The 16,567-nt window shown below is 44.3% G+C and overlaps 1 protein-coding gene across 2 annotated transcripts in view; it reads left to right on the top strand.

The window, feature by feature from the left end:
* The first annotated feature begins 404 nt into the window (after nt 1–404).
* Nucleotides 405–16,567, top strand: part of LTK (leukocyte receptor tyrosine kinase) — a 159,148-nt gene continuing 142,985 nt past the window's right edge. For both annotated transcript variants that reach the window (XM_013192469.3, XM_013192488.3), the window contains exon 1: nt 405–630. The gene's annotated coding sequence lies outside the window, so the exon portion shown is untranslated. The remainder of the gene's footprint in view (nt 631–16,567) is intronic.

The following is a 16,567-nucleotide window of genomic DNA, read 5'->3' on the forward strand; positions in this document are numbered from 1 at the left end:
ATGACAATTTACCAGCCTTTGCCCTAGTTTTCAAAAACTTATTTTTCCTTTGAAGGGAGAACCCACAGTGAAGACATCCCTTCAGTGAGCCCTGACTCCGAGCAGGTGTTTTGTGCAGGTTCCTAACAAACAAAGGACACTTTAGACCAAGCGACACCTGGCCCGCATTCAGATCAAGTTATTTTCTGCTGGAGTATTACCAGCAGATACTGGTGACACCTGTGGCTCCAGAGACCAGAACAGCTTGCTTATTTATTTATTTGTTTGTTTGTTTGTTTGTTTGTTTGTTTGTTTGTTTGTTTGTTGCCTGTGAGCCCTGATGACCTCTGTGCCCACCTGAAACTCCTTCACAGTCCCCCTGTGGAGCAGCCAGCCCGGGAGAGCTGAGGGGGCTGTGTGGAATTTTCCAGAACGCCCTCAGGGGTGCCAGCTGCGCTGAGGGGACCTGAGGGGAGGCAGCTGTGGCCGGGGCAGATGACTGAAGGGGGGCACCTGGGCATGGCCCAGCAGCCTTCAGTGAGTTGTGGAAGGGTCAGCAGCAGCCATAGGAGTAAAGCAACAAGTTTCTTCAATTTTTATCCGTTTTCCATCACACAAAGCGGCTAATAGGCTATGGAGACTACGAACCAGGTCAGGAGTGCTGAAATGCACATTTTGTGGGCTGGTGTGTGTCTTCCGGTCAAGAAGGAGGCTTTTTGTGCCTTCTCACAGGGGCTGTGGAGGTTTTTGTCCTGCTGAGGTGATAAATGTGTTTTTGGGCTACGTGAGGTTGCCTGCACCACCTCAGGGGAAGGAGGAGGGGTGGGGCCTCACTGCAGGGTGGTTTGAAAGGTCCCCAGCATGTGGAGGGGGCTCTGGCAGGCCCTGGGGCCCTCTGGCATGAGAAGCCGGCTCCTAGCAGCTGTGGGACATGGTAAGCAGGTGAATACGGCATGTGGCTCAGCTTTTGGTTGCGTTGTTCTGGGCATCTCATGTTGAGCTGAGGGTGTGGATCCTCTGCTCTCTCCAGTGTTCATTTCCTCTCATGCTCTCTGGCATCTTCTTTCCTGTCAGTTTTCCTTTACAAGGCTTTCCTTCCCTCCCAATCTGTCTATTTTGAGTTTTCTTCATCGCTAATTGCAGCTTCTTTCTCATCTTTTCTCACTCTTTTGGCTGTCTGCAGAAACAGTCAATAACTCAATAGTTTAACTGGAGAACTGAGGTGCTGCTGCTGCTGAGTTTCAGGTTAAAGCTCGTGGCTCCTCATCTAAGGGCAGATGTCAATGAATAACATGCACAATGTGCCTGTTTGGAAACCTTACAGCACAGAAGGCTGTAACTTTACTTTTAAGATTTGGATTGACTGCTGCATAGGTGGTGCAAATGTGCTGCGCTGTTTGGGTCTGATCTGTCGGATATTTGACAACGCTCTAGCAATTAATCAATTGGATCTGTCTGCTGAAGGGAAAGCTGGAGCTTGTGTATCAAGTGACTTTTCTTCACCATTATCGCTTCACCACAGTAAGCTTTTACCTTAGAAAATCAATGAACACATCTCCAAAACAATATTCTGGACTACTTGAGTGCGTAGAGGCTTTTGTTAGCAGCTTCCCTCATTGTGTGCATTCAGGGTGGTTCTTTGATCTCTTTGGAACACCAGGGCATGTAAGAGCTTTGAATTACCTTCAGGTACTGCTTGCCGGTAGTGAATTGTAGTTTTAGGGAGGGTTAGCTTGTGTCACACCATGAAGATACAATGACAGCCATGAGAGTGTGCCATGCAGCAACTGTCAAGATAAGTTGTTAGCATTCTACACAAAAAAGCAGCTTGCTGCTCCTGGCATCAATTTTTCTTTCAAATAGATTATCAAAAATAAATTTAGAGTGATACAAAAGTTTCTCTGTTAAAGCATCATGCATCTCTCATCTCTGACATGCGTGTCAGCTCACTCACAAAATTGTAGTTGTGCTGCCACCCATAAGACGCCACAGATGGTGGCTCATTTTTGTTCCTCTTGGTACTGTCTTCTGGAAGATTGATCAGGTTTGGATTGATGAAGTTACTTGGGCAGGAGCTGCTAGTGCTCTCCTGCTGTCTGTCCACTGCTAAAAGGAGTGGGAGGAAAGGGAATATAAGTATACTTTTTAGTGTGTTTCTCCTTTTTTTTTTTTTTTGGTGCTGTTACATGAACACTTAAAATATTCATGGAGGAGAGTGTGGGCATGCTTACCACGCTTTTTTGCAATGAGCACTCTCATCAGCAAATTTTACAGTCTCTGAAACTCGGATTTGGTGGTGGTGGATTTTTGATAAAGTACAATTTGCAAGTTAAAAGTAGAATGCGGAACTTGGGTACTTGTATTCAGCAGTGACTGTGGACAACTACTCCAGCTCCTCGGGATTCAAGTGGTTTCATTGTCAGCATGCACTGGTGCTCCAACAGCCCAGCACTGCATTGCTGGAAAGGTTAACAGGTGCACCCATGTGCATTTTGCAGAGCTCCTCTAGAGTTAGCATGTAATTGTCAATATTATCATAGGGACAATATATTGATTGCTTACATAAGTCTCTTCTGCTACCAACTTACTCTAGAGGTTAAGAAACTATTCTTAATTTTGCAACCTATCTTTTCCTTTGAACCAGCAGTCTTTGTTTACTGCTTTCTGTGAATATTTATCTTGGTCATTGCTATAGCAGATGGAAGAAAGAAGCAATAAGCCTGTAGCTAGTGTGGAATTCTTGGCCTACGTTTAAACAGAAAATACAATTTTATAGTCACATTAAACCCTTGTCTGGAACATTTTCCAGAAGGCAGTTTCTGGTCCAAACTAGAGAGAAAATACAATGCACCCTAGAAAGACCAATATGTTGAGGTTAGGGTAATCTCTCATGATGTAGGAGACCCCTCTCAGAGCACCCCAGCTACTGGGCTAACATTTGATCTGATGCAAAATGTTTTCCCAGTTTTCTGATGTTTCCACCTTGTTGTCATGCTACATAGAACTTAAATGTGGCAGTGTCAAAAAGTCATACCTAAAATAAAATTCTTACTTTCTGGCTTGGCTCGTCCTCATCTGAACGTTTATGAAGAATTGATTGTTATAGGAACAAGGTGTTCAGAGTGTGATAAATGGAGGTAGTAGTTCAGTTCAGTCTTCATTTTTCAAGAAAACCGCATATTGCTGCAGCAAATTTTACTAAATTGGTAACTGAAAAATATTCCCCCATTCTCCTTACTGTGTACTGTAAGCTAAACTTCACTGGTGCCTTGTTGGCTCGTCAGGTTTGCTCCCAGTGTGAGAGGAACGGGAACGAGTGAGCATGAGAGAGTCCTGCTGTGGGGGAAGCAATTTCCTGGCTGCAGTGGACAAAGTTTTACTGGGAAGTTGCATGCATAAAAAGGCAAGTCACATGCTCTGCCTCTGTGTGTTCATCAGAGAAGGTTCAGAACGAGGAACTGCATGTTTTTGGATCCTTTTTAAAAAGTTGCATTTGGCTTTTGGTTAGATAGTGAGACAGCTGTGGTAAATGGAAAGACCAGGAAAATTATAGCCTAGTAGGCCTTCCAGGTTAAGGAAACTTGGACATTCTGCTTTGGTTAGATGCAGGTGAGAACATCCCTGAAATCATCTGAAGATTAGTCTTGATTTTTCCCCAGGGAATCCATTTGTGGATTTTCATGGAAATGGGGTCAAGGCCTCTGTTTAGTAATGCCAAAGAATCATGAGGAGTGTTGTAAGTAACTGTAATTGTGCACTTCTTTGATAACAAGCTTTCCTTTTCATCTAACTGCAGAATAACAACGTACTTGCCTTGGCAGACAGTTATGACTGGAGAGCTCAAGACAAAGTCAGCCTTTGCTTTTAGTACCCAGAGGCACACCCTGGCCCAGGCATTCTTTTACGTGTGTGCAGGCAGGCTCACGTCAAGACACTGTTTCAAAGCTTAATCCTTCTGGTGACAGATGTGATTGTCTTCTAACACTTTAATAAAAGTAAAAATCCCATGCTATTTTACTGTACCTGCATTTCATGTCTTCTGTAGATCAAGCTGTGTGTGTGTCAGGATTGTATTGCTGCTTTATTCCTCTAAGAGATCATTACTGACTATGTTGGGAGACTATCCATTTACTAAGTAGCCCAGTTGAAGCTTCTGTTATGTTTTTTTGTCTGCTCTCTCATTCACTCCTATGGATTTCCATATTTAACAAACTCTGTGGAGCTTTGGGGCCCCCAGTGTTGCTAATTGTAAAGAAGTTTTGAAAGTAAAACATGCTTATGAGTCACCCTGGGTGTAAGCTCAAAGTTGTGCTTAGGATGAACCTGTGTGTTTCCCTTGATGCCTACCAAAGAGTCGTATCTTTATGACTGAAAACTTGCAGGTCTGACCACCTACAGTTTCACCTGCTGACCATCTGTGTGTTCAGCAGACATAATTAAAACAATATTAAGCTGTCCTGGTCTTGTCTCCATCTCTTTCTGAATACTGTTGGACAGATTTATTCAGTGGCAAATGCACAAACCTCAAATGGAGAACAGTAGAATGCTTATCTGTTAACACTCAAAATTTGGAAATCTCCAATTTCTGACTACTCTAATGTAGCAAGGGCTTCATGAAGATTGAACCATGTTAAAGTCCATAATAAATCTCTCATCTGTTGCTCTGTGCCTCTCCAAGTTCCTGTGAAATAGTAATGTTCATAGCCCCCTTGTAGGAGTGCACGCACAAAGTTCGCTTCACCTAGTGCTGAGATGGGGAGGACTCGGTTCGTCGCGTTTTACAGCCCAGAGAAATACCATGCAGTATTTTAGCCTGGGGAACAGAGGAGGGTACTGTATTTAGATGAATCTGTAAGATTGATTGAGGTAGTTATCTAAATTGGATTGTTTCCAGACCAGTGGGATTAACAACCCTCTTTTCGCAAAAAGCGTTATGAGATCTTTAATGATCATACAAGGTCAGGACCCCAGTTTTCTGTCTCATCTGAAAGATCATGAACTTATAACTACTGATCTGTCATTGTCTGATCTGGCTATCTATTCTAGAGACTGCTTTATTTTAGAAAAGATTTGTGTTACCAGGAGTCTAAATGCCATCAAAGCTTTTAGTCCTTGCCATATTCCTTGCCTGAGGAGGTTTCTAACGGGTTTTTATTCTGATTTTTTTTTTTTTTTTTTCCTTATCGTGGCAGGCAAAAGTGAGACTGCAAAGAGTATTTTCCAGTTTGTACCTCTGTGACTTGCCACTGTGTGCAGAACTGTTTCCTGATCAAGGCCTGAAAAGCAATTGATTCCTGGGATGTTCAGGAGGGTGTTCGCTTCCCAGTGCTTATTCTGGGGGAGCTTATCTCCCTGTCTAGACAGCCACCTCTGAAAATCCCCTCATTGCCTCTTATGGTAAAACCGTGGCTATAGCAAGCAGCAGAAAGGGAGCAGATGCATATACTATAACAGTTCTGTTTTTAAGTGTTTCACAATTAACTGTTTTGTGCGTGCATGCATACACATGTTAAAAAGCCTCCAGGAATCTTAAATGCAAAGCCTTTTGGTATCCTAGCTCTGATCTGAAGAGGGCATGTGGTAGGAAGTTAGAGGAGCTCCCCCTCCCAACTGTTCTTAGCATATGATGTCTAACTTAGTGTGTGTTTTTACTTACAGCAGAAGTATGGAGTATGGACCCAGCTCCCAACTTCACTGTTTTTATGGTGTGGCCATCTGATTTCCACCCTCTCTCACACATTCATATGTGGCCATATGATTTGCACGCTGTGCTTGCTGCAGTGCTGTTTGATAGCACAAAAGTGTGGATTCACATGGTTCCCTTCAGGGGCCTGTTTGGCCTGCAGTAAGGAAACATGTCTCTGCAGTAAGGTCTCTCTGCCTAAGCCAGATGTTATCTGAGACGGGAGAAAATGGACAAAGGAAAATGCTCTCCTTTTTCAGGGTGCCCAAGGACTGAGCTGTGCCAAAATCTTCTGTCTGTTTATTATAAAGTTTTGTTTAGTCCAAAGAGGACATTGCTGCACGTCATCTGTGCTTTTAGCAGCTTCATTTCAGCAGCAGTAGAGGAGGTGAAATTGCAATCAGAACGTCTTAATTTCAGAAGGAAAGAAATTTGTTTGGAGACAAAAGCCTGTTCTCTTTTGAGTCACCAGAATATTATTACCCGTTGATTTGATTTGGAAGCTCTTTAGGATGCTGTAGTCATCTGGTTGGCTGGCAGTCTGGGTAACCTCATCACTGATGTGCTCATGAATAGTGGGCTGCAGGTTGGTTGCAGCGTACCGTTTGACTCATGGGCTGTGAAGGTCAAATGCAGGAGCCTTGTTTGAGGCCTTGGTTGGCAGGGGCAGTGAAATGAGACGCCTGAGCTGGTAGCGAGGTGTAGGAGCAAATCAGTCCTTTCTGAAGAGGTGGGTGGAGAAGGAAGTCAGTTGCAAAAAGAATCACTGGTGGGTATTGCACATCAGTCAGTGTTTCTGAATCATCTAGGGAAGGTAAGTCAGCGAGGCCTATTTGTTCAGAGGAAAGATCTTGTCCCAGAGCTCTGAGTTGGCACAGCAAACTTGGAAAGCTCACTTCATGCCTCTATTGCCTGTGCACTGTGCTGGCAAAAGCTGATGCCTCAAAATTTGACCTTCTGAATAAATAAATAAGTTTTCCCCATCAATCTATCTCAAAGCAGTCTATGAACTCTAATGTGTTAAGCAGTCTGATGCCTGGTTGAAGTAGACAGTTTTTCTCTGCTGTTTGACAGGTAAGAAAACTATGACACAGTATGTAGGCTAAGGTACTTGCCCAAGGTCTTGCTGGAAGTGTGTGACAGAGGAAGAGTCACCCTGTGCAATTCTTTTCCTCTTTCTTCTCCTGTTACCATGACCAAAGGCCACCTCACTGCTTTTGTGAAGATTCACCCTGTGGCTTTTGGACTTGCCAGCATGTGTTAGGATGGGAAGCCCATGTAAGGTCTTTTGGTACCATCTCACCCAAACAGTAGCCAATTTGAATTGTCTAAACACCTCCGCACACTCTCACCTTTTAAAATATATTGTTCATCCAGTGCGGTAGAGCAGAATTTGCGCAGCCTGATTTCAGACATTTCTCTGACCTCGCACAGAGCTTGACTGCAGGAACAGCTCTTGCCGAACCTTTTGGATTTGAATGGGCACATCTGCAAGTAGGGCTGAGTCCCAGATGACTGCCGCTGCAAGTGCGGGCACATGTGGAGCAGAGCAAATGTGGTTTTAGCCTAGTGGTGGCTGACTAGTAGAGAACTGGTGGCTAAGTAGTAGAGATGTGTATCTGCTAGTGCCTCTGCTGTGAGAAGAGCTCAGCTATTTCTGTCCTTGTCTGGTAGGAGACAGCTGGCCAGGCAATAGCTCTGCGGGTCCGGGATGTCTGTGGCACATCCCGTCCTTCTGGTGTGCCACTGGGTAAAGCAAGGAGAGGCACAGCAGGAGCCTGAGCATCCCAAGTCAGCTTTGGGAGATGCGGATAAGAACGTAGCAGGAAACAGTGTGCAGGAACCTGAGCTTCCTCCATTCCACTGCTTATGGAATAAGCTTCTTTGTTAGTTTTTTTTTTCCATTTCAGTAAGTGCTTTATCTGTAATATATATGTATATAAAGAAAATATGGTGATAATTGATTGACTGAAAGAAATGCAGAAAGCGTCACACACTTGGGATTCTGTTAAAGCATTTTATGCACAGTGAAAGTGATGAAAAACCCATTTACATGGGTATGCCTGAAGGTGCTCTCCTATGGCCCATGAGTGAGCAGGAGGGTTGCATGTGGAGGAAAATGGTCAGTGGCTGTGCTGATACTGAGTGGCAGTGTCCTGGGCAGGGGTGGGGATCGCCAGATTTGTTCTGCTCAAGGTCTTGACCAATGACCTGGGAAATAACCAACAGCCCTTTAGATCATGCTAATGTGGGAAGTGTGAGCATCAGATAATTATAAAGACAGCAGAGTTCAAAGAGGGGAAAGTATGAAGCATGGGTTAAGTGGAGAAACAAACCTGTGCACCAGAGGTTGAGAGAAAGGGCAGTTCGAGCTCCTCAGTGCAGGTTTGAGCCTGTGGGCTAGGTGTGCAGAGGCAGCAGCCTCCTCTCAGGGAGCAGGTGGTGATGAGCTGTGTTACTTTACGTGACTTGGAGCTGACGTCTGAGGGATGTCTCATGGCAAAACTCCCCTGAATAAGCGTACCCTCTGTGCGAGTAGAGAGCAGTTCTCAAATGCAGAGTGTGGTGTAATATTGAAACGGATTGAGTAATCTTTTGAGTAGAGCCCAGAAAAGAGTCTGGCACTGAAGACTGGAGGACCTGTTTAGAAAAGCTGAAAAGAACCAAATGGAGTATTGTTAGAGCCTGGGGGGGGGGGGGGGGAGCCTTCCTAGAAGAGTAACTGGGAGTAATGAGAGGAAACGTGCACAGAAACCATCCCTATTATTTGTTGCCTTGTTTTTAATAATGGACTTGTACAGAGAAGGCCTAAGGCACCTACACTGCAGTGATCAAAAGTAGAGAAATCCTCTGCTCAGCTTGAGGCTCAGAGCGAACTTGAAGAGCCAATTTCCTTGCATGCTAGGAAGCATTCTCTTCTGCTTGAGAAAGAAACGAGTGGTGACTCCTCTCTGATCTTCCACATTTGCACTTTGATTGTGTTTTTTAGTCCACTTCTGACAGGAACAATTCCTCACCTTCAGCTTTCAGTGTATATTTTGACAGGGTGTTCAGGTACACATGTAATTTCCCAGAAAACTGCAGACATGCCAACTTGCAGCAGAGAGGCCTGCTGTGCCACCCGATTATGTGGCACTGAGCATCTTTCCTGGACTAAAGTGCTCACCCAATGCTCATCTGCCTGAATGGGTCCTGGAGGCATCCCCTGGCCTTCAGAGGGTGTGTGAGTAAGTGACGCTGCTTCATCTCTTCAAGGAATCAGTAATGTTTGTTTTTATAACATGTTATTATCTCTTGCTGGAAGGGCTATATTTTTTTTTCTCCTGTCAGAAGTCCCCAGGCTGATGGTTGATTTTTGGCAATTTGTTTTCCAGAGGTGATCTTAAAGCACTTGGTCTCTCTCAGGTTTCTCTGCCCTCTGTAGTCTCTGCTATGGAGTACCAGAATACAGGACAATATCCTTGTGCCCCCAAATCCCTTTATTTCTGCTAGTCTGTTCCCCCTAATTGTTGCAGTTGGTTTTGTTTGATGGAATAATTGAGAATGCATTTACCATGCCTAGGGGAGGGGCAGGAAGGAATCAATCTTCTGTGTCATTAAAAGTGCAGGGGGAAAAAAAACCCAGCAGCATTCCCTCGCGGGTATCCGTGGCTTTAATGTCCCTTTCATGTAGCCTGATTTTTGCTAATGAACAAGCTGTTTGTTTAGTGCTCTTAAATGAAGCTTTCGCTTCTAGGGTTGCCACTGCGAGAAGGGACAGAATTAAGGAAAGAGGTGGAAGAAGATTATGCAATGCCATGAGAACGCTGACATGAATTGTGATTTTTTTTTTTAATTTTTATTTTTTTTAGCTAGAGGAGCTGCTCTACTTTGCTATCCTCAAGCAGCTCCTCTGTCATTTGCAAGGTCAGGATTTTCTGGCTCACTTGGAGAGGATGCTCTCTGACCAATGAGGCATGAAATAGCAGTTGGAGAAGGGCTTGATAAATATTGATTCAGAAATTGCCATGGCTGCTGACTCTGCGATTGGCCTGTTTACCCAGCAAATGGAAGAGGAATGGAAAGAAGCTGTCCATTTCTCAGCAATGGTGGCACATGCATTTTTCAACACTGTCCTAGATATTTAAGAGAAAGGGACCAAAAGCTCAGCCCAGTGTGCCTTTCAGGACAGCACTAATCCATTATAGGAGACAAAATTTTGCAATCCCTTTTTCTACCAGTACCCTTCTATTCCAGTACTTCCATCAGACTCCATGAGGATAGTTATGCTGTCCCACCAGGAGGAGGAAAGTTCTCCAAGGCAAGCGAGGCAGGCATTTCACTGCTTTGGGGAATGTCTGCACAGCGTTCAGTTTGAAGTGAGCATGTGCTGTCCATGCTCTGAATGGGATGAATTATGGCACTGCTGTGAGCCTGAGTCTGTGTAGTCCATGCTCCCAGCCTTGCTCGATGTCTCAGCAGCATAACGTGGGCTGGCAGGGAGAGAGCACGCCTCTTCAGTGCTTTGCGTTGTGCAGTTGTGCCCCTGTTAACATGCTGCTGGGAACCCCAAATTCAGGTTTCCTGTATTGCCAACCAGAACCTGAATTTAAAAAGTCTGAGTTGGGGTAATTAATTCAAGCTCAGTGCTCTGCTAATGCAGTTACCAAGTTTTTGGGTTGTCTCAGAGTGCAAGTAAAAATGAGCTCAACATCTGCCAGCTGTAGGCATACCCTGGGCGAGGTGTTCCCAAATGCCACCTGAGCTTAGGCGATCTCTGGGCAGTGTCACAGTGTTTTCTCTTCCCTGTACACTTGAAAGGAGCCCTACACTTAGGTGGTGCTTCCTATCCATGCTTTTCCTATTAAACATAGTCTACATACATCTTGTTTTGAAAACATACATACTGTAGGAGGCGATCACTGAGTCAGTCCTGCCACCAGAATTTTAACACCTTGATCTTTCTTGATCTATGCTGTCAGTGTGTTCAAACCTCTGCAATGTGAATGGGAGTTGTTTTGTTGTCTTTTAATTTGTGTGGCTTAACGAAGTTACTTCAATTACAGAGGTGCCTGGGGACTCTTGTCAGAATCAGGAGCCCTCTGGGTTAAATGCAGTGAGTGCACATAGCGCTATGGAGAAGGCTGGGAAGAAGCAGCTTTTGTTCTGAAGAGCTGGTGGCCTAGGCAAAACAGGAGAGAAGAGGAATGGGAAAGATAAAATGGGAAACTTGATAAACTGAGACCTGAGTTCAGCTGTGTGGAATCCCTTTGTGAATAAGGAATGCACTGAAAAAAATAAACTGCAGTGTTCATAACATCATTATTAGTCCTGCTACTCCTGCAACCTGGATGTTATCAGCAAGGAGCTTCCAGTTTCTATGCCTACACACCTAACCTTTCGCTGCCAGTGGGGAATTTGCCTTTTTACTCCGTGCCACAGTTTGCAGGGAGGTGCCACCTACAGCCTGGCAGGTAGCTTCACCCTGCTTCTGTGGGGAAGGAAGGGAACTGAGGAACAAAATCACTCAAAAGCAGGTGTTGGCTGCTTAGAGAAAGGCCTCTGCTCTGCTCCAGGCATGTCTTCCTGTGTGCTCCTCATGATCTCCTGTCTGGGATTAACAACCTTCACAGGTCACTGTGCTGCCTTCCCGATAACCTCCTTCAACTCGCTTGGGTAATGAGTCGCTTCTAGGGAGGGATGCCATTTTATTACATCTGACTATAAAGAAATATTGCTGTGGGTTGGGGCAGGGCTGATGGTGTATGGTGAAAACAGATCCAGGAGGCTTATCGCATTATCTTTCAAAAAAGCACAGAGGCATACAAATTTACCCCCAGAATAAATGACACTGATACTTTTGGAGAAACCCAGCCTGTTACAACATAGATACTGTGACACTGCTCTGCTCTTGCAACCTAAAAGAATGATTTTTTTTTTTAAATAAAAATATAGAATCTATTTTGCATTGCCTGGAGGTCAGAACATGAAGATTTTTCAAACAAAGCTATCTGTTTTATTTGAGCTTTCTATTTCACATCAAGCAGGCATGATTTTAGCTGATATATTCTGTGTGCAAAAATTCATGCAGTATTGTCCTCTAGCACCACCAGTCTGTGTGTGCTGAGTTCCCATGCCATTTATGATGCATTTTGTGTTTGAAAACAATAAAAAGAGTTAAATGTAAAATCAAAACAAAACCACACAAAACTCTACTTTCTGTGCAGCAGAAAAAATATAGTTATGTATTGCTCTTGAAATTGCCCAGATAATTTTTATAGTTTTTATGCAGAAATGCATGTGTCTTGCAGTTTGTACAGCAGCCTGTTATACAGGAGAGGTGTCTCATTACTCTTACCCTCTCTTTTCTGCAAACTAGCTCAGTGATGCTTTGAGCCTTTCTAATGTTGCTTGTCAGATAATGTAATGTCAAGAAAGCACTTCTGATCCACTTATTTCTTCTTTGAAACTGAAAAGAGAGTTGTAGAAGCCTAGCTGCTACATTGTGATGACCTCAGAAGAATGGTACAAATGGATTAGTCCATTCCTTTAAGGCTTCCTGTCTGGAGACTGAGATTACAAAATAAGCAGGAAAACCTGAGGAAACAGCCTGGGTTTAGTCCAGTTGGAAACACCTGGTTTCCTAACAGCTGCGTAGCGGTGCTGCCCTGGCATATTTTCTCTGGCAGTTCTGCATCCATAGTAACTGCTGTCTGAAGGGTCTCGGTAGCCTGTGCTGGCTCTGAATGTGTAACGTGCACAGAGGATGGGTGTGCTGCAACTGGTGTGTTCCTCACTCATTACTGTGCAAACCTGAACTTGGTACCTGAACAACACTGGAAGTCTGTTGGGAGTGTGGGCGAGGACACGCTTCCCAGGAATACTGTTACGGCACTCTTATCACAAAATGAATAGATCTCAAAGAATTTTTGATCAAATCGAGATCTAGTTTGAATAGATATCGAAGCATTTTACAGAGGAGGTCAGTTTCATTATCCCCTCTTTTACAGATGTTTATTTCCAAAGCTAAGAGCTGAGCAGGGACCTGCATATGGTATCAGAGGAAGAAGATATCAGACAGGCCTAAAATTCCAGTTTTCCACATGCAAGTCTACCACTGATCCAGCAGGCCTTGCTGCAATAGAGGATGTTTCTATGAATCAGTCCTCTGGGGGGTCTTGATCTTCTGATAGTGATCTAGCTGCACTATCAAAAGAAAACTTGTAATAGTATATCTCCACATTCCAGGCAAGGTTCACCCAGGGGTATCATAGTGCTGGGAATAGTTTCCAGGTGTAGTATTAAGATGTGCTTCTTCAAGCCCCACATACACACTCACTGCTACCCATAGGAGAACTAAAAATGGCAGATGGTGATCAAGTACCTGTGCTCACAGACTGCACTTGTGTTTCCCTATCATTCTTAAAGCACAATGAAGAGGAAATGGTGGAAGGACAAACGAAACAAAGGCAAACCCCTCTGACTCGTGTGTGTATCAAAAGCACCTGCTCCATGTGTCCAGCTGATGCTGGCTGCATGTCCCTGTATTTTGGGGCAGGGACAAAGAGGGGTGTTAGTGCTCATTGACACTGTACAGCAGCTGGTTCAATTTGGACCTTTGATTGCCTGTAGCTCTGGAGCTGTAGAAGCGTGTGTATGTTTGCACGCAGCCTAATTAGTGCCATTATCATTGTCATTAATGGCTTTTAATGAAGAACAGATGGTTCTGTCAAGGTTTCAAGCTGTGAAGTTCACTGACCCATTTGTACTATAAGGGAGGGTGAAAAAAGAGCCCCAAAACCCTCTTTCCAAATTAATGGTGGTAAGGATACAGGGTACTGAAAATGAAGATTGCCTAAATGTAAACCTTGTGTTTCCCTGTGCAGTCTGTTCTGAAGGCATGTGCAGATGTTCATGGGAGCCCTGCTTTCCCTGGGGAAAACAAGGTTTCCTGACACTTATCCTCATGAGACCTGGACACATCAATTATCTTGAAGTTTGAACCAGGACTTCCCTGAAGAAGAATAGAGGAAGGGAATGAATTTACATGATATACCCATGCCTTTGAAAGGGTCATCGCTAAAAGGACAAGTCACCATTGGGGAATAAAGAAAGGGGAGAAAGATAACATATATTTGGAAGTTTTTTTCAGTACAGCCCAAGTAATGCAAATCAAGAATCTTAAAGAATAGCTTTGACTAACTTTACCTTCTTCCTCCAATTCTCTTCTGCCTCAGCTTTGGCTACCATTCAGACATGGTAGACATGTCTGTCCAGGGCCATTGCTCCAACTCTTTGTTCCAGAAGATGGAATGCTGCTGTTGCTTACTAAGAATTCAGACGGTCAGCAGTAAACATGGGATCATGATTGAGATCAACTGGAAAAGGTGAATCCCAAGCATAGGTCACCTCCTAGGACATTACTTTCTGTCCTGTCAGCAGCTTTTGTCATCTCCTGCAAGCTCACACTGATCAGTACAAAGTCTGGATTAATTAAAAGAAACTTCTTTTCTCATTTAATTGTGAGGGAAGCTTTTAGTCTGGCTGTGATTCAAGATTAGCAATCTATTTTTGGCATGCTCTTGTCCATCTGGATGAGCAGTGTAATATGTACTTATAATATGAGGTCTGGTCTTAGTATTCGCTTCTGGCCTGTTATATACAGGCTGTGCACCATCTACATATCATTCAGGAGTGTCTGCGCTGCGCCTGAGTGGCCTGGCCAAAAATCTTACTAGCCTCCTGGCTGTGTTCACAAGGTTTCCTGGTAGAACTGCAGTTAGAACTGCTAGGGTAATGGATGCCAGTCATATCTGTACCTTTGTACGTGGGTTCTATACAGGGCTATGTAACTGTCATTTCAGGCCCATGGAGATCATACTCTTGTGCATGGATAGATTGGATTTTTGGCTTGAAATAGATGTTGGCTCCATTGCATTGTCCTCAAGTTGAAGTTGCAACCTCCTCATTTCCTTAAGAATTTAGGAGTTTAAAGAGATTGCTGGAAAGAGTAGTAATTTAGAAAGATAATGTTATGTTAGCGTTAAAGGAATACACAATAAGAATAAACAATCATTGGAAATACATCTCCTGTTTTTGCCCCTTCATATTTTCATTTTGAAGAAGGAAGAAATTAAATTCATTAGCACTGCTCTAGCACAATATCTAACTGGCTGCAGCATGGGAAACTCATGCAATCTAGTGTCATGAATGCAATGATTTAAGAGTTAGGGTTTTTTTCCTCTTTCCTCTACAGCAGCTTCTATTAAGGACTAAGTAGTTATATGCCTGATTAATTTACATTGCCTTTTTCAGGCTGCGGAAACAATTATCTCTCACTTGGAGAGTTTTCAAACAAACACAGTCACGTCCATGAATTAATCTCCCAAGGAGTCTCTCCAGAGCTACAAAAGGAGATTTAGAGCAGGCAAAAATTCTGCTGCTCTTCCCTGGCTCCTTCCTGGCAATTTCACAAAGCTTTGACCGCTTTCCTGCCTGGTCCCTGTCTCCCAGAAACAGGAAGAGGCAAGGCTTGTAGAAATGCTGGTCCCTTATTTCACCAAACGTGTAGGTGATGTGCCACAAGCCCTTTTGTGTGCTGTGTTTTGTGTGTGTGCTTGGGAGAAGTCCTGTGGCAGTAATGAGCCCTATATTGTACTCCATGCTCTGGAATTTTGTAGAGGGGAGGGCTTGAGAAGGCAAATGAAGCAGCAGAAGAACATGGAGAGCACAAAGAGTGCTCCTCCCCACATATCCCCTTGCAAATACAAGCTCAGAGACACAGATACACAATTCCAGGGTGTACAAACACCTTCATCTCAGGTGCTTCTGACCTATTCAAAGATGCTGTGCTCTAGCACAGCACCTGTATACGATTGCTTTAGGCGCTTAGACTTTCCTATGGAAACACGCGTAGGAACTGGGGCCAGCTACCTCACTAGTTCCCATAGAACGTGGCAGCTGAAGAGCGAGGGGTGAAGGGGAAGAGGAAGCATGGCATGCTTCATTAGGCTGAGTGGAAACGTTTTTGCTGGAGTTTATGGAGAGTGGAAATGTCACCCTGGGTCTGCAATCAGCAGAAGATTTAAAAGCTGCAAATGTCTGATCATGGGGAAAAAGTCCCCCCCATCCCTTCTCAAACCTAGCTGGGGATTTCTCTTTTTCTCCTCTCCCCTCTTTCTCTCTCATAATCTTAAATGTATTTAATAGATGTTTTGTAGTTTATATATACAGCGAAGATTTTTAAGTCTTGTTTTTAGTATTTTCTGTGTCTATCCATTCATTTTGGTTTTCCTGCCTTTGGAGGCAGTCAGGTGCATGGGTTTTCAGGCAATTCAGGAACCCATACAGCAAACCACAGTCTTTCCCGGGCAGGACATGCAGGAGATCCGGGGGTCAGGGGAGCTTGACTGGTTGCTGTGGCAAGAAGAAAGCAGCCTACCTTGCCAGTGGCAGGTGGGAGCTTGCCCAGGGAGGGTTAGGTCAGAAGGGAGGGAGCAGCCCTGGCTGCCCAGAGCGAAATGTGGAGAAGCTAGGGAGGGACAAGATAGAGAAAAGTGGAGCTGTGGGACAATTCTGATAAGCATCTGCTCAGATGGGTGGCAAAGTTCAGCCAGGTGAAAGGAAAGAGTTGTTGCTGTGAGAAAGAGCTGAAGAGGTGGGGGAACTCAGGGGGTGGGGATGGTGTGTGGTTGAAAAGTGGGGAGAGAGAGGTGGATGAAAAGGGATTTAAGGAAAGAAGTTTGGGAAGAGTCAGGATGTGTGGGGCTCTTGCAGGGGGCAACACTGTTCTTGGAAAGCAAGGGAGCTCCTGAGCAGGTTTGGATGGATCAGGGCAGTTGTCTGACCACGTTCTTGTGAAAAATAAGGTTGCTCTGTTCACCAACATCTCTATGTGTTTCTTTATTTCAGTACTGGATGCTCTTG

Source organism: Anser cygnoides, chromosome 5, assembly GCF_040182565.1.
Source record: "Anser cygnoides isolate HZ-2024a breed goose chromosome 5, Taihu_goose_T2T_genome, whole genome shotgun sequence".
Taxonomy (NCBI): Eukaryota; Metazoa; Chordata; class Aves; order Anseriformes; family Anatidae; genus Anser; species Anser cygnoides.